At 37.4% G+C, this 25,041-nt stretch overlaps 1 long non-coding RNA gene and 1 pseudogene across 1 annotated transcript in view; both read right to left on the reverse strand.

The window, feature by feature from the left end:
• The window catches only part of LOC129533048 (uncharacterized), a 157,353-nt gene that overhangs the window by 48,645 nt on the left and 83,667 nt on the right, over window positions 1–25,041 (reverse strand). The window lies entirely within an intron of this gene.
• On the reverse strand, window positions 9,002–9,472 carry LOC101154290 (interferon-induced transmembrane protein 3-like; annotated as a pseudogene).

Below are 25,041 nucleotides of genomic sequence, written 5' to 3' on the forward strand. Positions count from 1 at the left end.
TTCAAAACCAATCATGCCTTCCCAACCGTCCACCAAAGTTTTAACTCATTTCAGCATTAACTCAATAGTCCACAACCCAAAGACTCATTTGAGACAAGCGAAGTCCTTTCTGCCGATGAGCCTGTAAAATCAAAAGTAAGTTAGTTACTTCCTAGATACACTGGGGGTAATGGCATTGAATAAACACACTTATTCAAAATGGGAGAAATTCACCAAGATGAAAAGGTTAAAGGCCCCCTGCAAGTCCAAAATGCAGTGGCGCAGTCAAATCTTAAAACTCCTAAATGATCTCCATTGACTCCATGTCTCACATCCAGGGTGCACTGATACAAGAGGTGGGCTCCTACAGCTTTGGGAAGCTCTGCCCCTGTGCCTTGGGAATGTATAGCCCTTCTCCTGGCTGATTTCATGGGCTGGCATTGAGTGTCTGTGGTTTATCTAGGTGCACGGTGCCAGATGTTGGTGGATCTACCGTTTTCTGTGGCCTAGAGGATGGTGGCCTTCTTCTCAGAGCTCCACTGGGCAATGCCCCAGTAGGGACTCTGTGTCAGGGCTCCAACCCCACATTTCCCTTCCGCACTGCTCTAGAAGAGGTTCTCAATAAGGGCCACGCTCCTGCAGCAAACTTCTGCCCAGGTATCCAGGCATTTCCATACATCCTCTGAAATCTACATGGAGGTTCCCAAACCTCAATTTTTGACTTCTGTTCACTCTCAAGCTCAACACTACGTGGAAGCTGCCAAGGCTTGGGGCTTGCACCCTCTGAAGCCATGGTCCAAGCTGTACCTTGGCCCCTTTTAGCCATGGCTGGAGCATCTGGGATGCAGGGCACCAAGTCTCTAAGCTGCACACAGCAGGGGAGCCCTGGGCCCAGACCAAGAAACCATTTTTTCTTCTTAGGCCTCTGAGCATGTGATGGGAGGGGCTGCCTTGAAGACTCCTGACATGCTCTAGAGACATTTTCCCCATTGTCTTGGTGATTAATATTTGGCTCCTCATTACTTATGCAAATCTCCATGGCCAGTTTGAATTTCTCCTCAGTAAATGGGTTTTTTCTTTCTATCGCATCTTTAGGCTGCAAATTTTCCGAACATTTATACTTTGTTTCCTCTTGAATGCTTTGCTGCTTAGAAATTTCTTCCACTGGATACCCCAAATCATCTATCTCAAGTTCAAAGTTCCACATATCTCTAGGGCAGGGGCAAAATATCACCAGTCTCTTTGCTAAAATATAGCAAGTGTCACTTTTACTCCAGTTCCCAACAAATTCCTCACCTCCACCTGACACCACTGCAGCCTGGATTTCATTGTCCATATCATTATCAGCATTTTGATCAAAGCCGTTCAACAAATCTCAAGGAAGTTGCAAATTTTCTTACATCTTTCTATCTTCTGAGCTCTCCAAGACTCTAGGAAGTCCAAACTTTCCCACATCATTTTTTCCTTTCTCAGGGCCCTCCAAACTGTTCAAACCTCTGCATGTTACCCAGTTCCAAAGTTGCTTCTACATTTTCAGACATCTTTACAGCTTGTGCCCCACAGCCTGGTACCAATTTACTGTATTAGTCTGTTCTTATGCTGCTGATAAAGGCATAGCTGAGACTGGGTAATTTATAAAGAAAAAGAGAAAGGACTCACAATTCCACATAGATGGGGAGGCCTCACAGTCATGGCAGAAGGCGAAACTCATACCTTACATGGCAGCAGACAAGAGAGAATGCAGGCCAAGCAAAAGGGGTTTTCCCTTACAAAACCATCAGATCTCGTGAGACTTATTCACTATCCCGAGAACAGTGTGGGGGAAACCACCCTCATGATTCAATTATCTCTCACCAGATCCTTCCCACAACACGTGGGAATTATGGGAGCTACAATTCAAGATGAAATTTGGGTGGGGACACAGCAAAATCATATCATTCTCATTTATATAACAGGACATAACACATCAATTTATATAATTAGAAGAGAAATTTTATTTCAAATTTACAGTCAGAATCAAATGATAGTCTTGATAGTCTTGTGTCAGACTCTGTTTTTGGCTTCATGCCCATTCTCCCCTAATTTTTAGTTTAACAGAACCCTGACAAAATGCTTCTAGCCCCAAGCAGGGGATTATGATAAAATTAGGTCCATTATGACAATAATGTTTCTATTTTTTCCACCATGATAGCAGCTAGAAATGGCCGTGTGACCTAGTTCTGGTCTAAACTTTGTTAAATTTAAGCAGTAATCTGCTGGAAAGAAAGATGCTCTAGAAACTTTCTCCTTTGATTATTACAGTTGAGCCATACCTAGAACAAGATCTCTTTCTGCTTTTTTTCTGCCTTGAATATAAATGTGACTTCTAGAACACAATATTCTGTAACCATGAGGTGACAGCTGACAAAGACAGGCTATGAACATTACAGAGATACTGACTCTGATACCGATAGACCACTGAATCCTTGCCAGTAATGGTCTGTTTCAGACCCTTTAGGTTTCTATTAGTTAAAACCCAAAATCACACTAGCTCAAATTATATTGTATCTGAAAGTTATAAAGCAAATGGACTTAATAATTAAAGAACATTTAAATGCAGACCTATTAGTTGAATATTTCATCTCTTCCTAGAATTCCTAGCAGCCTTTAATCGATATAGGGATTTTAAAGAGAAAAAAAGAAATAAAAGAAATTTATCAGCAAATGAAACAGACTCAATTTTAATTGTTTTTCCAGTTTTTGACTATTAATTTAGGTTTCATTATGTTTTTACTCTAACCTAAATGTTGCCTATCCACTTTTAGCATTGAGTTTTATTGGGTCATATTTAGGTCTAACTGTCTATTTATTCGAGTTATTTTTTATGCAAAATGTTTAAAAAATATGCATAGCCTAATGTAATGTATCTAACTAGTCATCAACATATAGAAAAAAACAAATTTTTGAACTTGTGCTACTATTCATTATATGAAGTTATATATATATATATTTCTGCATTTTTACCGTTATTCTCATTTTTACACTTAATAATTCACTGGTATTCATTTCTTTGTGATGCTGGTCAGATACAAATCAACAAAGTCACTTGAATATATAAGTTGATTTTTTTAATATCTGCAAATACAGAGTCTACAAAAGCTAGTGTTTCTATTTTAAAGAACCAGATGCTTGAGAAAGAAAAAAAATGTGTTTTAAATTTTAGCAATATTGGTTTGGAGTAGCAAGACCACAAACTCTGGAAAATGTAGAATATGATTAAGACACAGATTGAGAATGTGTTCCTGATTGCATAACATTTTTTTTAAATTATTTATTTATTTTTTTTTTCAGATGGAGTCTCACTCTGTCGCCGAGGCTGGAGTGCAGTGGCGCAATCTCGGCTCACTGCAAGCTCTGCCTCCCGGGTTCTCGCCATTCTCCTGCCTCAGCCTCCCCAGTAGCTGAAACCACAGGCTCCCGCCACCGCGCCCAGCTAATTTTTTTCTATTTTTAGTAGAGACGGAGTTTCACCGTGTTAGCCAGGATGGTCTCCATCTCTTGACCTCTTGATCCGCCTGCCTCGGCCTCCCAAAGTGCTGGGATTACAGGCGTCAGCCACTGCACCCGGCCAAGATTATTTTTAAAAGTCTTTTAAACTTCAAACAGACAGGAAATATGTACTATTTCTGAACTTTGAACTAAGATTTAAGCAAAGGAATTAAAAAAAAAGAAAATTTATTCACTAATAGGGACTTTCCAGTCTTTGTAGTTCCTCAGGTCTTATTCCCAAAGTGATTTGGAAACAACAGAATTTGGAGTAATTTGTGGTGAATCCAAAGTCCAGGGTGAATTTAACTCATTTGCCAGGTGGTAGGAAAGGTATACAGTAAACCATTTAGCAGAAATTCATGTTCCTTATGATATTCCAGAAATAAGAAAGGAGTGAACTGTCTACCTATATAGGGTTGAGGGAGGTTTTAGAGAGGCCCATCGTCCAAGAAATGAGAAGGAGCTTTTTAAAATTTTAGGAAGAGTAATTGAGATGCCACATACCAAAAAATAAAAAAAAAAATCTAATAAAAATAAAATAAAGAAATACAGGCCTAGTGATTAGGGATACTAGAGGTCATGATGGAAACTTGTTCGTCAACTATGGGGTCAAGTAGAGTCAGGGTTTGACAACAAAACATCAAATAAAATAAACTATACTCCACAACAGCACAAACAAACAGACCAATGTAATGCTGTATAATTTAGAAAAATTGCTGCAGATGTCAGGTTTATAAGTAAGCTTTGTAAACCTAGGTTTCACTCTGAAAATAAGGAAGGCAAAAGAAAAGTTTATGAAACTTGGATTTCTATGTTGACCAAAGGACACTGTGATTTAAATTAGAAGCAACTAAAGACTTTAACTTGGCAAAAATAAATTTTATAATTCCACAGGGAATTTACAGCTTTGAAAGTCAAGTTGGGAGCAGTTATAAAAATAAAGTGAGTTAAAACTTTAACGTTCTAGTGTTATGATTAGGTAATTTAAATCAAAGCAAAGATACTTAGTTTTCAATATAAATTAAATATGAATAGTTATCTGTGTGTTTTGTTTAGTTTTGCTTTGTTTTTGACAGAAGTGGACATCTTAATAAATAATAACCAGTTTACTCAGATAATCTGGTTTCAAACTCTGGTTTTGATATTTACTAGGCATAATTGTCTTTGACAAGTGGAGGAATTATGGGCTGATACAAGAGGAAGGCCATCTGCAGACCAGGAGACCTGATGTCACCAGGTACTAAAACTGTTGACACCATGATTTTGGACATCCCAGATTCCAAAACTGTGAGAAATTTTCAGATTATCCTCTGAAGATTTATATGTTGAAACCCTAACACCCAAGATTATGGTATTTGAAGGCAGCTCATTGGGAGATAATTAAATCGTGAAGATGATGTCCTCAAGAATGAAATTGGTGCCTGGTCTGGTTTGGATCTGTGTTCCCACCCAAATCTCATGTTGAATCGTAATCACCAGTGCTGGAGGTGGGGCCTAGTGTGAGGTCACCGGATCATGGGGGCAGTTTCTAATGATTTAGCACCATGCCTCTAGAACTGTTCCCCCGATAGAATTCTCACTAGCTTTGGTTGTTTAAAAGTTTGTGGCTCCTCCCCACTCTCACTCTCCTACTCTGGCCATGCGAAGTGCCAGCTCCTCTTTTGCCTTCCACCATGATTGTAAGTTTCCTGAGGCCTTCTCAGGAGCTAAGCAGATTCTAGCAGCACGCTTCCTGTACAGCCTGCAAAACCGTGAGCCAATTAAACCTTATTTCTTTATAAATTACTTAGTCTCATGTATTTCTTAATAGTAGTGCAAGAATGATCTAATACAGTGCCTTTTTAAAAAAGAGACTTCTGTTTGAAGTCTCTTTTCTTCTGTTCGAAGAAAAAGAGCTTGCTCTCTTTCTGCTCTCCAACATGTGAAGATACAAGAGGAAGGCCATCTGCAAACCAGGAGACATGATGTCACCAGGCACTAAAACTGTTGACACCATGATTTTGGAATCCCCAGACTCCAAAACTGTGAGACAGAAATGGTTGAAGTTTAAAACACTTAATTTATGGTATTCTGCTCTAGCAGCCCAAACTGACTAAGGCAGGGAGATACCTTCCCTGACTTCAATCATTTTACAAGCAAAAGAAGTAGTACAGCATTTTGCCTAGCATTTAACAAAAAAATTTAGATACTTGAATAGTGTATTTTGGAAAGTAACTTTGCAGATGTTAAAATATTAAATTTTCAAATATTATATAACTTAAACATCATACAATATAAAATATATTTTTAAATGATGACTAAATTCTTACTATTTCCCTTTCACTCTGCATCTTGGCCATTTCTATCTGTTTTGAATCCCACAAAATGCTTTTCTCTCTCTTTATATATGCTCTTTCCTCTGACAGAAATTTTTTGACTATTGTTCCATCCTCCCATTCATAACTATTGGCCAAGCTTACATATTCTGTATGATTAAAAATAGACATAATGTCCTCAAGGATACCTTTCCATTTTCATAAAGTCTATGCCAAGATCTCCCCTGATGTGCTAACATAAAAGCCTATAGTTCCTTCGTCATTAAATTTAGTTCAGTGTTTGCGAATGACTTACTTGCCTGTCGCTGGCATTCAATGATAAACACTGGGAGGACAGAACCATTGTGTACTTTAGATTACTTCAGCTAGCACCTACAATGGTATGTAGTATGCACACAATGCATATTCATGAAATAAACGTTTACTAACAGACTAGCACATGAAAGTAAGCAGTGCCCCAAAATTTGTTTAATCTCAATTTTCTGTTGACTTTTTCATGGCTATACTATAAAACAGGAACTTGATTATGCTGAGTACTCATAATGGTTGTCATGAGACATCAATGAAACAAATTACCTAAACTACCTTTCCAAGTTCAATTTGCTCAGTATCAAAGCTCATTTCTGTGTTCATACAAATGTTGCTGAGTACTTGGCAAAAGAGAGTCATTTACAGTTATTTGTAGGTTTCAAATTACCATGAATTTCGACCCAAATGTAAGGTGAATATAGTTAAAAAAAGAATCTTTTCATAAGCATCAATATAATAAATGGTATAGCTGCAGACCACAGGAAAATTCTCTAATATGTATTGGAGATAATGTAAAAGATAATTTCAATGGAAACTCTTTTTCCATCATTTAGATAAAGTCATACTTTTAAAATAAGCAAGGTGAAAATCTATGTGTTTAATTAAGCTTTGTAGTGTAAGCTCTTCATTCAGTTGCTTTAATAGATTTTGACATGCATACACAATGACTGAATTTTACCTTAGGTGTCAGCAGGCTATTAACTGAACCTAATTCCTGGATGCAGTGGATTTCAGAGTGGTTAATAGGAGAGAGTTAAAGCACTTACAATTCTACATCTGACAAATATATACAACAAGTGTGATTTAAAAAAAAGAGGCTATACTATTTTTTATTTTTCTGGTGAGATTAGATGAAAAAGCAAAGAACAACAGGGTGTTTCATCAAAATGGAAGACTGAAATACAACATGTCAGAACATAGCATAAAATGTCGTAGAAATTAAAATCATCCTTATGAGAGTTTTTGCACTTTCACCCTTTTCTGCTAATACAGAGCTTAATTTGACAAAATTATCAGAGTGTTCTACAGTACAAACTTCTCAAAATTATAAGTGCTTAATCATTTAACTTGTAACATTTTGTAAAAACTGTACAGTTAAATTGCTTTTTAAAATATGCTTAAAAGATGCAGTTTAGAAAGAGTTGATTATGAGAACAAAATATGCACATTACAAAATGCTGAAAAAATGTATTTTAAAAATTAAATCCATCTAAACAACCACACTCAGTGACCTCAACTAACTGACTTTTGGCAAATTTCTGTCTATATGCAAAATATTTAACATGACCGAGACTATTTTGCACATATAATTTGGTATCCTAGTTTTTAACTTAATATAAAGTGTAAACAGATCTAATAATAACATTTTAAATATATTTTAAAATGACTTTATGAGCCTGTTTATGAATAAGCCACAAATTGCATCATTTAATCAATTTTCCATGATTATACATTAACATGGTTTTCAATTTTCTTTCAGAAGTTTGCTTAGCTAATCTAAATAATGTTCCCATGAATATCTCGGTGTCCATTCGCTATGTAAAAGAACATTAATTTTTTAATAACTAAAAAGTTTGGAGATACATAAAGCATATATAATGTAAATACATGATTTTAGGCTGGGCGTCTTATATTTTCACCTTATAGCAATGTTTCCTTAATTGAAAGAAAAGACCCTTGGAAAAATGCAAGCCATATTTAGGAACAGTATCTATTGCACTGCAATTTTAACTTTATAAAGAAAAATTCAACAAAGATGTCATTCTTATTTTGGCAAGAAAAGTAACACAATCTTTCGTGAATGTGTGTGTGTGTGTGTGCACTTAAGCACAAATGAAGGTAATGGTGAAACGTGACAATTTTACATAAATTCTGATTCTCCAAGGCCAAGATACAAGCAAAAAGAAGCAGCACTATTAGGTAAAGAATACTATCTTTGAAGACTATTGACCAAAAAAATGTATTTTTCATGTTACTTTTCTCAAAAAATATCACATTACCATCATAGAGTGTTCTGAGGTTAACTATCACTATGGAAATGTAAAAAGCACATTTTTTTCAGAGCCAAAGGTCTGTAAATTTGTATCATGGATGAAATATAAATTAGCTACATTTATTTGTCATTTGACTAAGCAGGAAAAATGTTTTTCCTCTCCTTCTCATAAAGATATTGGTTTGTTTACTTAAAGTCTCAGATGCTGATTTGTGCAGAGATATTAGTTGTCACATCACCATGACATAAAGGGCAAAATTTCAAATTTATACCTTCTCTCTGATTCTCTTATCATTCTTTTTTAGTAATTCATAGGGAATTACAATAGGGAAGTGGTGCCAGTACTCTATTGAGATTCAGGAGTCACCACTTTCTTTACTCTTTTCGTCTATGCCACTGGGCAGAAATTGGTAAAAAAAAAAAAAAGAAAAAGAAAAAGAAAAAGAAAAAAACACCAATAATTATATCACGTATGAAGGAAATAGGTTAAACCTAAGCCCTGTGACTCACCTCCGGGTTGTATTACATCATCTAGGATAGCAGAAACTTATCCAACAGTTTTTCATTTGATCTGCTCACTTGCTCGCACTCCCTCTTTCTCTCTTTTCCTGTATCTTTCCCTTTTAATTTGCTATATGAAAAACTTAAACATGAGTGAGCAAAGAGGAAGATGCAACTGAATATTTTTGGAAATGTGGACATCATATAAGCATAAGTGTGTAATATTGTATATTTATTTATACTTATTTATTTATTTATTTATTTTACCAGAAACACGTGCACTTTATTGACTGCCATTGTAGAAAAGTGTGTGAGGATAAAGGGCTGACACAGGACTCGGCTCCGGGGGCAGGGCAAGGAATGGAAGGTGGAGTACATGAGATACAGGTCATGGGCAGAGCTCCTGGCCTCAATGATGCCTCCTGATCTATTGATAGGCTTGGAAGATCAACACTGGGATGACGATGAGCAGAATGGTCATGAGGATGCCCAAAATCAGGGCCCAGATGTTCAGGCACTTAGCAGTGGAGGCATAGGCCTGGGCGCCAGTCAGGTCGCCAACCATCTTCCTGTGCCTACACTTCACGGAGTAGGCGAATGCTATGAAGCCCAGGCAGCAGGGGTTCATGAAGAGAGTGTTGAACAGGGACCAGACAACATGGTCGGGCACGGAGGTCTCGTTGCGGATGTGGATCACGGTGGACGTCGGGGGAGCAGGGTTGTAGGCCGCCCCCAGCACAGCCACCTCGTGCTCCTCTTGAGCATCTCATAGTTGGGGGGCTGGCCGCTGTTGATAGGAGAGAAGAAGGTTTGGACAGTGCGGTTCATGGTGTCCAGTGAAGACCAGCGGTGGTAGGGTTACTGGGATGGCTCTCAGTGGGCCCTAATATTGTATATTTAACGATAATAGTGATTAATTTGTTTTTATCACTAGTGGATTATAATTCTGAATTATTGAAACCTTTGTTTTTCTAAATAGACAGGAAAAGATGATCTTAGTAACCTAATAAAGTGGTTGTCATTTTTCACTATGTCTTCAGGCTAATCATATTAATTTTCAGGGGAACAGGTACCTTTTCTAGGATAAAGAAATAGTTTGTGCCTCCAGCAGGAGAGTAACACCAGATTTGTATTTAGTTTTCTCAAGAAGGTAGTCCCTCAGTGATGTTAAAAAAAGACATGAAACACATGCAATGTTAGAGGCCTTTTCCTCATTAACTCATGTGCACACCTTTTTTTCTTCTTTTCCAGTTCATGAACCTTTTAATCTTATCTATGTAAAAAGTAAGAAAAACATTTTGTGTTATATAATTTGGACACAGCCTAATTTCTCTAATGATAGTTCATCTTCAAATGGTAAAAGAAAGGTAGGGAGCAACTACACACATGCACACACACATACATGCGCGCACACACACACGCACACACTACAGTGTTTCCCTGGTATCCTCGGGAGTTGGTTCCAGGACTCCTGCAAATACAAAAAATTTTACAGATGCACAAGTCTCTTATATTAAAAAATGTAGTATTTGCATGAAACCTACACATATCCTCCTGTATACTTCAAATGATCTGTAGGTTACCTATAATACCTTATACAATGTAAATGTTATGTAAATATTTGTTATACTGTATTTTTATTCGTATGTTAAATATTGTATTGTTATTTGTCATTTAATTATTTTTAAATATTTTATTGCATAGTTGGTTGAATACATGCATGCAGAACCGACAGATAGAGAGGGTTGACTATACTTACTTTTGCTAAACACCTTATATATATATATCTACAGTACTTTACTGAATGAATGCTTTTGCAAATATCTTTGTCTCAATCCACCTCTCCTTCTCTCTCCATATATATACACACATATATATACACACACATGTACACACACATATATGTACATATTTATGTGTGTGTTTGTGTATGTGTGCGTGTGTATAGATATGTTACTGGAAAGGGGTCCAGATCCAGACCAGAAGAGAGATTCTTGGCTATTGGGGAAGAAAGAATTAGAGGCAAATCCATAAAGTGAAAGCAAGTTTATTAAGAAAGTAAAAGAATAAAGAATGGCTACTACGTAGGCAGAGAAGCCCTAAGTACTGCTGGGGTTGGCTATTTTTATGGTTACTTCTTGATTATATGCTAAACAAGAGGTTGAGTATTCATAAGTTTTCCTGAAAAGGGATGTGCCGTTCCAGGAATTGAGGGTCCCTCCTTGCTTTAGACCATATAGGGTAACTTCCTGATATTGCCATGGCATCTATAAACTGTTATGGAGATGATGGGAGTGTCTTTCAGCATGCTAATGAATTATAATTAATTAGCATATAATGAGCAGTGAGGATTACCAGAAGTTGCCATCTTGGTTTTGGTGAGTTTTAGCTGGCTTCTTTACCACAGTCTGTTTTATCAGCAAGGTCTTTGTGAACTGTATCTGGTGCCAAACTTTTATCTCATTACAATGGTTAATATTGAGCGTCAACTTGATTGAATTGAAGTTATTGATCCTGGGTGTGACTCTGAGGGTGTTGCCAAAGGAGATTAACTTTTGAGTCAGTGGGCTGGGGAAGGCACACCCACCCTTAATCTAGATGAGTACCATCCAGATTTATATATATATACATATTCCATTAGTTCTGTTCCCCTATGGAACCATGACTAATACAGATTTTCGTGCCAGAAGTGATTCTAGGGGAACAGAATATTAAGGATGGAGTGCTTTCACTGGTTTGGGGGTTTCTGGAGTTGGCTGCTTAATATCATTTGACCCAAAAATGCTAAGGACTGTACTTCTAATAGTAGGGAGAACACTGATAGTTTTTGGTGTGGACTATTTAGAGAGTTATCCAAAATAAATGTATTTGAAATTCCTGATTCATCACTCATGAGAGGCAAGGAGTTTAGTGACTCTATATATAATACCTTTGACCATATATGGAGAACCAAAGAACATAATGAAGCAGGTTGGTTGCTTCTAAGTTCAGTGGAAAAGTGAGGAAAAAAATGATGAACTCAGTTATTCTATCTCCCGGCTTCAGAAGACAATGAGCCTCAAATTGCTAAGATTGCCCAGGGTGAGAGTCTTATCTCCTGTAGAGAAAGAGCTGAAATTGTGGAAAACCAGACATAAGCTCTTATCACGAGACTGGCTGACCTGCAACAAAAGGTGCATGCACAGCCTCTCCAGGTGTCTACTGTTACAGTGAAGACGTTGATTGGAAAAGAATGGGACCCTGCAACTTGGAATGAGTATGTGTGGGAGAACCCTGATGAAGCTGGGGACACTGAGTTTGTAAACTCTGATGAATCTTTTTTTGCTGAAAGAAACAGCTTCCCCATCCACAGTAGTGTCAACATCCCCTCACCAACCCATGCTGCCATCAGCCTTTCTACCTTTGTCTGAGGAGATTAACCCTGCACTGCCTGAGGCAACAGTGATGGCCTCCACTGAGGCAGCTGCCAGGCAAGATAATGCTGATTCTCCTTAGCAGCCACCTCCAAAACCCGTGTTTGCTTCTAGACTTATAACTAGACTAAAGTTTTGGAGGGCCCCTAGAGATGAGGTTGAGAGTGTGAGCCATGAGGAGGTGCACTACACTCGAAAAGAACTGCTTGAGTTTTTTAATTTTTGTGAGCAGGAATCTGGAGAATAGGCATGGGAATGGATATTAAGGATGTGGGATAATGGTGGAAGGAACATAGAGTTGGGTCAGGCTGAATATATCTATTTGGGCACACTAAGTAGTCATTCTGCATTTAATGTTGCAGCTTAGGGAGGAAGTTAAAAAGGTTCTAATAGTTTATTTGCTTTGTTAGCTGAAATATGGATTACAAGATAGCACACTGTGAGTGAGCTAGAAATGCCTGATTTACCTTGGTTTAATGTAGAGGAAGGGATCCAAAGGCTTAGGGAGATTGGGATGGTAGAGTGGATTAGTCACTTTAGACCTACTCATCCCAGCTGGGAGGGTCCAGAAAATATACAATTGACCAATGCCTTGTGAAGGAGATTTGTGAGGACAGCACCTGCATCTTTGAAGAGCCCTGTAATTGTTTTCTGTATGTCAGATCCAACAGTGGAAACTACAGTCACTCAACTGCAAAATTTAAATACAATGGGAATAATTGGATCCCGAGGTGGCAGGGTCCAGGCGGAGGCACTCAACCATCAAAGGCAATGTGGGCATAGCTACTGTAATGGACAGCAGAGGCAAAGCTGCAATCAGAATGGTCTGACTCATGTAGAACTCTGGCACTGGGTAATTAATCATGGTATTTCTAGAAGTGAGATTGGTAGGAAGCCTACTGCATTACTGCTTAATTTATACAAGCAGAAAACTTCTAGGTCGAATGGACAGAAGATTAATTTGAATTATAAAAACAGAGAATCACATCCCCTCAGTCAATTTCCAGACATGAGCCAGTTTACAGACCCAGAACCCCTCGAATGAAAGGGAGGCCAGGTCCCCTTGAGGAAGGAGCCTACTACATTAGAGACCATTTATGAAGTGAATCTTTCTCCCATCCTTCCCCAAGGAGACCTCTGGCCTTTTACCAGGGTAACTGTGCACTGGGGAAAGGGAAATGATCAGACATTTCTGGGACTACTGGGCACTGCCTTTGAGATGACATTGATTCCAGGGGACCCAAAATATCACTGTGGTTCTCCAGTTAAAGTAGAGGCTTATGGAGGTCAGGTAATTAATGCAGTTTTATCTCTGGTCTGACTTACAGTGGATCCAGTTGGTCCCCAGTCTCATCCCGTGGCCATTTCCCCAGTGCTAGAATGCATAATTGGCAAGAACATACTTAGCAGTCAGCAGAACCCCCACAGTGGCTCCCTGACTGCTAGGGTGAGGGCTATTATGCTGGGAAAGGCCAAATAGAAGCCATTAGAGCTGCCTCTACATAGAATAATAGTAAATCAAAAACAATATTGCAATATTGCATCTCTGGAGGGACTGAGGAGATTAGTGACACCATCAATGAGATGAAAGATGCAGGGGTGGTGATTTCCAACACAATCCTGTTGAACTCTCCCATTTGGCCTGTGCAGAAGACAGGTGGATCTTGGAGAATGACAGTGGATTATCACAAGCTTAACCAAGTGGTGACTCCAATTGCAGCTGCTGTACCAAATGTGGTTTCATTGCTTGAGCAAATTAACACATCTCCTGGTACCTGGTATATAGCCGTTGACTTGGAAAAGTGCCTTTTTCTCCATTCCTGTCCATAAGGCCCACCAGAAGCAATTTGCCTTCAGCTGGCAAGGCCAGCAATATATCTTTACTGTCCTATCTCAGACATATATCAACTCCCCTTCTTTGTGTCATAATCTTATTCGAAGAGACCTTGATCACTTGTAGCTTCTGGAAGATATCACACTAGTCCATGACATTGATGGCATTATGCTGATTGGATTCAGTGAGCAAAAAGTAGCAAACACACTGGACTTATTGGTGAGACATTTGTGTGTTAGAAGATGGGAAATAAAACTGAATAAAATTCAGGGATCTTCTAACTCAGTAAAATTTCTAGGACTCCACTGGTGTGGGGCCTGTTGAGATATTCCTTCTAAGGTGAAAGGTAAGTTAGTGCATTTGGCCCCTCCTACAACCAAAAAGAGGCACAGTACCTAGTGGGCCTATTTGGATTTTGGAGGCAACGCATTTCTCATTTAGGTGTGTTACTTCAGCCCATGTATTGAGTGACCTGAAAGGCTGCCAGTTTTGAGCAGGGTCCAGAACAGGAGAAGGCTATGCAACAGGTCCAGGCTGCTGTGTAAGCTGCTCTGCCACCTGGGCTATGTGACCCAGCAGGTCCAACGGTGCTTGAGGTGTCAATGGCAGATAGGTATGTTGTTTAGAGCCTTTGGCAAGCCCCCATAGGTGAATCACAACGAAGGCCCCCAGGATTTTGGAGCTAGGCCCTGCCATCTTCTGAAGATAACTACTCTCATTTTGAGAGACAGCTCTTGGTCTGTTACTGGGCTTTGGTGGAAACTGAATGTTTGACTATGGGTCATCAAGTCACCATATGACCTGAACTGCCTATCATGAACTGGGTGCTCTCTGACACATCTAGTCATAACATCGATCATGCATAGCAACATTCTATCTTCAAATGGAAGTGGTATATATGTGATTGGGCTCCAGCGTGTCCTGAAGGCACAAGTATGTTACATGAGGAAGTGGCTCAAATGCCCATGGTCTCCACTCTTGCCACCCTGCCTTCTCTCCCCCTGCCAGCACCAATGGCCTCATGGGAAGTTCCCTATGATCAGTTGATAGAGGAAGAGAAGACTAGGGCCTGATTCACAGATGGTTCTGCCCAATATGCATGTACCACCCAAAAGTGGACAGCTGCACCACTACAGCCTCTTTCCAGGACATCCCTAAAGAGCAGCAGTGAAGGGAAATCTTCCCAGTGGACAGAACTCCATGCAGTGCACCTAGTTATGCACTTTGCATGGAAGGAGAAATGGCCAGATATGCAATTATATACTTATTCATGGGCCGTAGCCAATGGTTTGGCTGGATGGTCAGGGACTTGGAAGGAGCATGATTGGAAAATTGATGACAAAGAAATTTGGGGAAGAGGTATGTGGATGGACCTCACTGAGTGGTCAAAAACTGTGAAGATATTTGTATCTCATGTGAGTGCTCACCAACGAGTGACCTCAGCAGAGGAGGATTTTAATAATCAAGTGGATAGGATAACTCATTTTGTGGACACGACTCAGCCTCTTTCCCCACCCACCCCTGTCATCACTCAATGGGCTCATGAGCAAAGTGGCCATAGTCCAATTTGCCAGCAGCAGAGACCAACACTGAGCCCTCAATATGGCACCATTCCTTGGGGTGATCAGCCAGCTACCTTGTGGCAGGCTGATTATATTGAACCTCCTCCATCATGGAAAGGGCAGAGGTCTATCCTCACTGGAATAGTATTTACTCCAGATATGGGTTTGCCTATCCTGCAAGCAATGCTTCTGCCAAGACTACCATCTGTGGACTCATGGAATTCCTTATCCACTGTCAAGGTATTCCACACAGCATTGCCTCTGACCAAGGCATTCACTTTATGGCTAAAGCAGTGGGCTCACCACATTCCCCATCAACCTGAAGCAGCTGGATTGATAGAACTGTGGAATGGCCTTTTGAAGTCACAATTACAATGCCAACTAGGTGATAGTACTTTGCATGGTTGGGGAAAAGTTCTCCGAAGGCTGTGTATGCTCTGAATCAGCATCCAATATATTGTACTGTTACAGTGTTGGCCAGGGTGATTGACCTGGACTATCAAGAATAAATTAGTCTACTACTGCACAATTGAGGTAAGGAAGAGTATACATGGAATACACGAGATTCATTAGGGCATCTCTTAGCATTACCATGCCCAGTGACTAAGGTCAATGGGAAATTACAACAGCACAATCCAGGCAGGACTACAAATGTCCCAGACCCTTCAGGAATGAAGGTTTGGGTCACTCCACCAGGAACAAACCACGAACTACTGAGGTGCTTGTTGAAGGCAAAGGGAATACAGAAGGGTAGTAGAAGAAGGTAGTCATCAGTACCAGCTACGACCACATGACCAGCTGCAGAAACCAGGACTGTAATTGTCATGAGTGTTTCCTTCTTTTGTTAAAAACATGTTTCCTTTATCATGTGACATAAGATTTATTTTTTATTTTTTTCAGATGGAGTTTCGCTCTTGTTGCCCAAGCTGGAGTGCAATGATGCGATCTTGGCTCACCACAACCTCTGCCTCCCTGGTTCAAACAATTCTCCTGCCTTAGCCTCCTGAGTAGCTGGGATTACAGGCATGCACCACCACGCCTGGCTAATTTTGTATTTTTAGTAGAGATGGGGTTTCTCCATGTTGGTCAGACTGGTCTCGAACTCCCAACCTTAGGTGATCTGCCCGCCTCGGCCTGCCAAAGTGCTGGGATTACAGGCCTTAGCCACCGCGCCCGGCCAACATAAGATTTACTGACTTCATATCAGCATTTAAGTGTTGTTAATTTTATGTAATAGCATCTCAGGAGATGTTTAGGGGTTCAAGTTCACAAGAGGTGAACTTGTGGTGGTGAATACTGAGTGTCAACTTGATTGAATTGAAGGATACAAAATATTGATCTTGCATATGTCTCTGAAGGTGTTGCCAAAGGAGATTAGCATTTGGGTCAGTGGGCTGGGAAAGGCACTTCCACCCTTAATCTGGATGGGCACCGTCTAATCAGCTTCCAGTGAACATAAAGCAGGCAGAAAACTGCAAAAAGGTGAGACTGGCCTGGCTAATCAACCCACATCTTTCTTCCATGCTGGATGCTTCCTGCCCTTGAACATCAGACTCCAAGCTTTGGAATTCGGACTGGCTTCAGTTTTGGAATTAGGACTGGCTTCCTTGCTCCTCAGCCTGTAGACAGCCTATTGTAGGGTCTTATGATCATGTGAGTTAATATTTAATAAATTCCCCATTAAATATATAATATATATGATTTATATATTATATATGTATAATATATATGATTTATATATTACGTATGTATAATATATATGATTTATATATTATATATGTATAATATATATGATTTATATATTACGTATGTATAATATATATGATTTATATATTACGTATGTATAATATATATGATTTATATATTACGTATGTATAATATATATGATTTATATATTACGTATGTATAATATATATGATTTATATATTACGTATGTATAATATATATGATTTATATATTACGTATGTATAATATATATGATTTATATATTACGTATGTATAATATATATGATTTATATATTACGTATGTATAATATATATGATTTATATATTACGTATGTATAATATATATGATTTATATATTACGTATGTATAATATATATGATTTATATATTACGTATGTATAATATATATGATTTATATATTACGTATGTATAATATATATGATTTATATATTACGTATGTATAATATATATGATTTATATATTACGTATGTATAATATATATGATTTATATATTACGTATGTATAATATATATGATTTATATATTACGTATGTATAATATATATGATTTATATATTATATATGTATAATATATATATTCCATTATTTCTGTCCCTCTAGGGAACCCTGACTGATACACTCATCCTGTAACTTAGAATGTCTAACCTCCTGGGAATGCAGCCCAGTTAGGTCTCAACCTTATTTTTCCCAGCCCCTATACAAGATGGAGTCACTCTAGCTTAAACACCTCTGACAGATAATTATCTATCTAGATAATTAATAGATAATTATCTATTCATATATAGATATAAATATCTATATAATTATCTATCTCCCTTTCTCTCTCTCTCTTCTCTCTCTCTCTCTCTCTATATATATATATATAATTAAATACAAAGAAGATAGGTGAAGAGCTGAGGGCATTCAGTGCTGATTTTAGTATAAAATAAGTTTAAATTATGTATACCCATATGAGTCTCAATTATTCAAAGTTCAAATGGTACACAAAGAGGTGTAAATGTTGGCCTGGAGGTAAAGAATTAATTGACTACATGACAAGCTTAAAGAGGACTATAATTTTTGTACTTTTGAATTTTCTAGTTCATGTATGTGTTGTTTACTGAAATGAAATTAAGCAACTTATTCAAGTACTGAACTTTGAAGACAAAAGATTTGGTATTAAGATCTAGATCATTTTACTTTACAATTAGAATAACATTGTGAATAACATTGAATCCCTCTGAGTTTCTTTCCATAGCCGTAAAATAGATAAAATAATCCTGGTAATATTACAACACTTCTGAAGATAAATCAATATTTTCTTAATAATACTCTGAATGTAAGTGCAACCATCTTGATTTACTGAAGAAAAAATCCACAAGAAGTGGGTTAAATTACAGGAGAGAAACCTTTAGGTTAGGGAATCCAAATCTTTTCTAATGTTCAATAATCCTGCCTGATATTTGCCCCCTGGAGACATTAACATTATTATACTGAGCATAAAGAAATCCTGTTCTTTGAATGGAAAGGACTTGTTGTCTCTTTCTCCCAGGGCTTTTTTTGCCATACAAATGTCCTTGAAAAGATAGTCTGTAGTAAAGCTATTAAGTGCCTCTGCTCCCAAAGTATGCAAAAATTGAAGATACATCCTGCAGTTGTGGATATATGTCAATCTATGACACTCATGGTCAGCAGGGAAGTAAGCAAAAAAGTGAAACAGTGAATAATATCAGCATGCAGTCACCAGTGAACACTTCTATCACCAAAATCAATGAAATTTTGAGTCTGAATGAAACTTATGTTCCTTCCTAGCCTAATAATTGCCCGAAATTTATAAGTCATCACCACTTGGAAAGTCAGACAAAAAGGGCAGATAATTTTAGAGAAATAATAAAACTTTGCGTATATTGCGGAGTGTCAATTTTCATCTGTGAGGACTTGGCAATTCAATTTATTGAAAATTAGTTTTAATATGTCACTTAATGTTGTGGTAACATAAAAAAATTAAATTTTGGGCCAGGCATGGTGGCTTATGCCTGTAATCCCAGCACTTTGGGAGGCTGAGGTCAAGAGATCAAGACCATCCTGGCTAACACAGTGAAACCCCATCTCTACTAAAAATACAAAAAAAAAAAAATTAGCTGGGCATGGTGGCAGGCACCTGTAGTCCCAGCTACTTGGGAAGCTGTGGCAGGAGGATGGCATGAACCTGGGAGGCAGAGTTTGCAGTGAGCCGAGATCTCACCACTGCAACTCCAGCCTGGGCAACAGAGCGAGACTCTGTCTCAAAAAAAAAAAAATTAAATTTATTTTTAAGTGATAGACACTAAATCAAACACATAATTTTTGTTCCATTTAAATTAGCTGGATTTTAGGAAACAAATGTATATAAACCATTTATATAGATATATATTTGAATTTATATTTGAATGTATTAAACTATGTATATTACCATATATATGATACACCATATGTACATATATACCATATTTATATATACATGCTTTAATAAATTCAAACGATACAAAGAACAACCAATTTCCTAATTCACCTAAGAAGAGGCAAACACTCTGGTCATTTTTAGGATAATTTAAGAAAAGATAACATATTATACATTGCTTTCCACATTTATTACTTAAAGTTTTGAATATTATATTACTTGCTGAGAATGTTGATCTTTCACCAGAAGAAAATGTTTCTTATAAAAAGTTCAATGAAATTTATACTTTCTCATAGTTATTTTTATTTTAACTTGAAAAGCCATTGCATCTCAGAGTCAACATTTAATATGCTGTAAATATCTTCATCAGGAAGTTGGTAGTTCTGGTAGAGTGCTCAGAATAATGAATGAGAACTTCAGAGACATGAGTTTGGACATTTATAAGAATATGACAACAAAAACCTGGCTAAGCTAAGAAATAAAAATTCTAATGATTTAATTACTGCAAAGACCATACCATAAACTGTAAGACTGTAAAGCTATATTAATACTCTTAAGCTGAAGGCAAGTAACCTTTTCATTCAAATCAGTGGGACATTTTTTCACTCAAATGAAGAACACCTCAGTGAAAATATGTGTGTATGTGTGTATACTTAAATATTTTAGTATATATATATAGTTATCATATAACATGTATAATACATTAGATCAATAGAGAGAAAAACAAAGATATTGGTGATTGTTGCACGCAATTATGAGTGCAATTACTGACACTCAATTCTGCAGTTAAAATGAATAATACGGCACATTCTGTGTTGCATATACATTACAGTAAAAATTAGATAAATCTAACAAATCATTAGAAATTCTAGCATAAATTTTGGTGAGAAGGTTATAACATTGTATAAAATGAATTGCAGAAGTTAAATAAGTACAATAAGTGTATTGTATTTATGCTATTACCTATTTTTATGATGTAAATTTGTGTACCTTTATTGCGATTATAAAGAAGTTCTCCTGCTTACAACAAAGCCTCTACTGATGAATCATAAAAGTAGCAGATGGACTCTAAGGTGACTGAGGAAAAGAAAGATCACCTGGTAGCCATCAAGCAGACCATCAAGTGGCAAAACTCTTTATCTGAGTAATTCATAAGTAATTAGATGTCCCTATTATCTAAAGCTGGTGTATTAGTCTGTTTTCATACTTCTATAAATAGCTGCCTGAGACTGCATAATTTATAAAGGAAAGAGGTTTAACTGACTCACAGTTCAGCATGCCTGGGGAGGCCTCAGGAAACTTACAATCATGGCAGAAGATGAAGGGGAAGCAAGGCACCTTCTTCACAAGGTGGAAGGAGAGGTGCAAGTGAAGAGGGATGAGCCCGTTATAAAACCACCAGATCTCATGAAAACTCACTCACTATCATGAGAACAGCATGGGGAAACCACCCCAATGATCCAATTAGCTCTACCTGGTCTTTCCCTTGACACATGGGGATTATGGGAATTATAATTCAGGATGATCAGGAATTCGAGACCAGCCTGGCCAACATGGCAAAACCCCCTCTCTACTAAAAATACAAAAAGTAGCTAGGTGTGGTGGCCTGCACCTGTAGTCCCAGCTTCTTGGGAGGCTGAAGCATGAGAATTGCTTGAGCCTGGGAGGCAGAGGTTACAGTGAGCTGAGATCATGCTACTGTACTCCAGACTAGGTAACAGAGCAAGAATCAGTCACAAAAGGAAAAAAAAAAAAAACACAAATCAAGATGAGATTTGTGTGGTGTATTAGTCCATTTTCATGCTACTGATAAAGACATACCCAATACTGGGTAGTTTATCAAGAAAAAGAGGTTTAATGGACTCATAGTTCCATGTGGCTGGCAAGGTCTTACAATCATGGTAGAAGATGAAAGGCACATCTTACATGGCAGCAGACAAGATAGATTCAGAATCAGTGAAAGGGGAAATCCCTTATAAAATCATCAGACCTCATGAGACTTATTCACTACGATGAGAACAGTATGTGGGAAACTGCCCCCATGATTGAATTATCTCCCACCAGATCCTCCCACAACACGTTGGAATTATGGGAGCTACAATTCAAGATAAGATATGGTTGGGGACACAGCCAAACCATATCAGGTGGGGACACAAAGCTTAAATGTATCAGCCAGCATCTAGTACCAAACTTCTTTCTCCAAAATTTATAAGTAACTAGAATTTCTATAAATTTCTGGAATGCATGCATGTCAAAGCTCATTGTGTCACCCTTGCTGACCTCAAGGCATCAAAATATTTACAAACGTAACCATTTATTATGACCTACATGCTAGCATGGTCCAAATTACCCTTAAACTCCCATTTTAAAGTCCATAAATACTACTAAGGAAAATCCACCACAGAGTGCTCAGTCCTCCTTGCCGAAGTGCCCCTCTGAACTCTGACGCAGCATTCTTTCTATCTAATAAGGCTTTTCTTTTTTTCAAACCTGTACTGCTGTCAGTGAAATATTTTACCACCCACAAGCCAACCACTCTCTACTGCTGGGACTCTGACACCTCACCCTACAGTGACCACCTATGATTCTGTTTTCTATTTTTCACACCCTTCTGTAATTCCATTTAGTTGAGTGTAAGCAGGACTTATGACTGCAACTAATGAATAGAATATGTCAAAGATGAGATGTCACTCTTGTTATTATATTACACAAGACTCCGTCCTGCTATCCCACTTTCTTTTGAGACTCTCCATGCTGACTAAATGAAGTGGCAATGTTGGAGAAGCCTACATGACAGGCAACAGCAGGCAACCTCTGGGCGAGTCTAGACAGTGTGGAAAAGAAGTGGTGTAAGAGCTGAGGTTTCCTATAAAAGTTGAGGAAGGCCTCCAGCTTATAGCTAGAAAAAGCTGGGTTGAACAGTCCTACAATGCAAGAATATTAATTCTGCTAGCAACTCAGATGAGCTTGGTAGTAATTCTTCCCCAGCTGGGCCTTCAGATATGAATACAGCCTAGCCAACCCCTTGATTACAGCATTGTAAGATCCTTGGCAGAGGACTCAGCTGACTGTGCTCAGACTCCTGATTTACAGAAATTGTGAGATAATAAGTGTGTGTTGTTTAAGCTGCTAAATTTCTGGTAATTTGCTACACAGTAGTAGAAGACAAACACATTAATGTAAAGGATTAATGGTATTTATTAGATGTATTCTATTTGTCATCATTAGAATTAAAGTACTAATATGACAAACCTGCTATACTTAATAAACTCTAACAGAAAATGTAGCTTAACACATACACACAAACACCCACATGAAACATTTATTTAGTAGTATTTTTAGATTTTTCATAAACCTCATTTTCTACCTAAAAAATCTGAAACATATATCATTAAAAACACTGAGTTTATGAATCAAGTATGTAAAGCATGCCAGTATACACAGGATCCTAAAATCGTCAAGAGTTTGTAGCTAGTATCAAATGTTAAGCTCTGCAAATAAGTAGTAATGTAATTATGGAGTACTATGTGCTTGCCACTGACAGATACAACTTTACTTTTTCATCTCACTATTCGTTTATTCTGTATTCAGTGGAGCTAGTTCTTCCATTGGCCATAGATTAAACACATGAATAAGGCCATACGTTTTTGTTCTACACCATACAATTTCTATAGTTAGTTTGTGTAGCAAAATAAAAGACTCAACAGTACATTTAAAATACTCAATCTTTCTATAATAAGGTCAAAGCTTTTGTTGGTATTCATATTCCTTCCTCCTTCTTCAGCTTGGGTTTGCAGCACACAAGAAGCCTATACCCGGTTAAGGTGAGAGTGTTTCTATATTTTTAGTTATCAGCCTTAAAACTTCACTTCTCTTATCTTGTCATCACAGATACAAAATTGCAAGCTATAACAATTAGGAAAGTTATAACTTGAGACATCCTCACAAACTCTTATTCCTTTAGATTACAGCCAAATTTTTCTCATTAGCTTTTGTGTGTGTGTGTTTCCTGGAGTTTAGAAGTCTCTCACGGACCTTTTTTTTTTTTGGATAAAAAAAATCCATGCTCCATTAAATGGTAAAAGTATTGCCTACCCTCCTGCTTGATACATGTTTGTAGGTAGTACCCTTTACACAGAGTATCTGTTTCAGTTTCATTGCTCTTCCAAGCTTGGTACTTCATGTTTGAATCTTAGGAAAACCTCATAATTTCTTTGGCCTAAGAAACTTGAGAATTTTTTGCTATCAAACACAGCCATCTCTTCTTAACTCTGTAGGTTTTCCAGACAAAATTCAGACATGAGCTTATTAAATTTGCCCCTCCCGCTTCAATTGCAAAGGACTCCTATTAAGTCCTACAAGAAGTTGCATTCTCAGCTCCACATTCCTGGCATGGGGTGAATGATAAATAAGATAATTGCTCCATAAAGGGTTATCAGTAGAAACTACCCTTGTCAGGTAATAAATACGAATAAGTTTTCTCTCAAGCAATTACTGTAAAATCCCTTCTGAAATATGTAAGTTTTCTATAACCTTAATTTGGATGATAAAGTTTATTATTTGTATATATAATTTTTGGATAAATACTATTTACAGGTCTTTCAAGGGGACTTTAACTCATTTTATAATTTTATATCTGTGATAAATTTGCTAAAATAGATAGAACATGAGTCCACTTAAATAATTTAGCATTAGATGCTTAAATTTATTCTAAAAATTTAGATCCATAGTTTAGCATCTGATCCTTAAATTTATTCTAAAAAAATCAAATTTAAATGTACATTTTATCATCTATTATGTCAAAGCACAGAGAAAATGCAACACAGAAAGAGATTGACATAGTTGGTGGCCTCCAAGAAATTATTCCTAGATTAGTGAAGCACATGTCCACTGTGATCATCCTGTTCTCCTTCTACACACAATTTTTCCTTATTCTAAATAATGCCATTTTCCATATACAATGAAGTACGTAAAAATATTTTCTCTTTATTCTTTTTTTTGGATGGACATATTTCTTAGTTAAATTCTAAAACCCTGAAGAGAAGAATTATATATTTAATTATTTATATTCATCTAACATATTAACAATATCACACTGTGTTGCTCAGAAAGGTCATATATTATTTGACATGAAATAGATATTTTCAGCAATTTAACTAATATGTATACTGGTCCAAATACTCCCTTCTTCATACATTTGGATTCTAATTTTATGACACTGAAATATGTGGAATATCATTTTCTCAGCAGCAATTCAATACTGTAATTTTGCTTTAAGAGTGTTTTTTGTTGTTTATTCTTATCTTCTTTATACTTTCTTCAGTATAAAATTAGATAAACAATAACCAGGAATTAAAGGCAAATACATAGATTATAAATGTCTTTCTACTCTAAAATACATTTGTTAATTAATTCAGGTGAAATTTGATTAACCCGTACTGGAAA

This window comes from Gorilla gorilla, chromosome 3, assembly GCF_029281585.2.
Source record: "Gorilla gorilla gorilla isolate KB3781 chromosome 3, NHGRI_mGorGor1-v2.1_pri, whole genome shotgun sequence".
Lineage (NCBI taxonomy): Eukaryota > Metazoa > Chordata > Mammalia > Primates > Hominidae > Gorilla > Gorilla gorilla.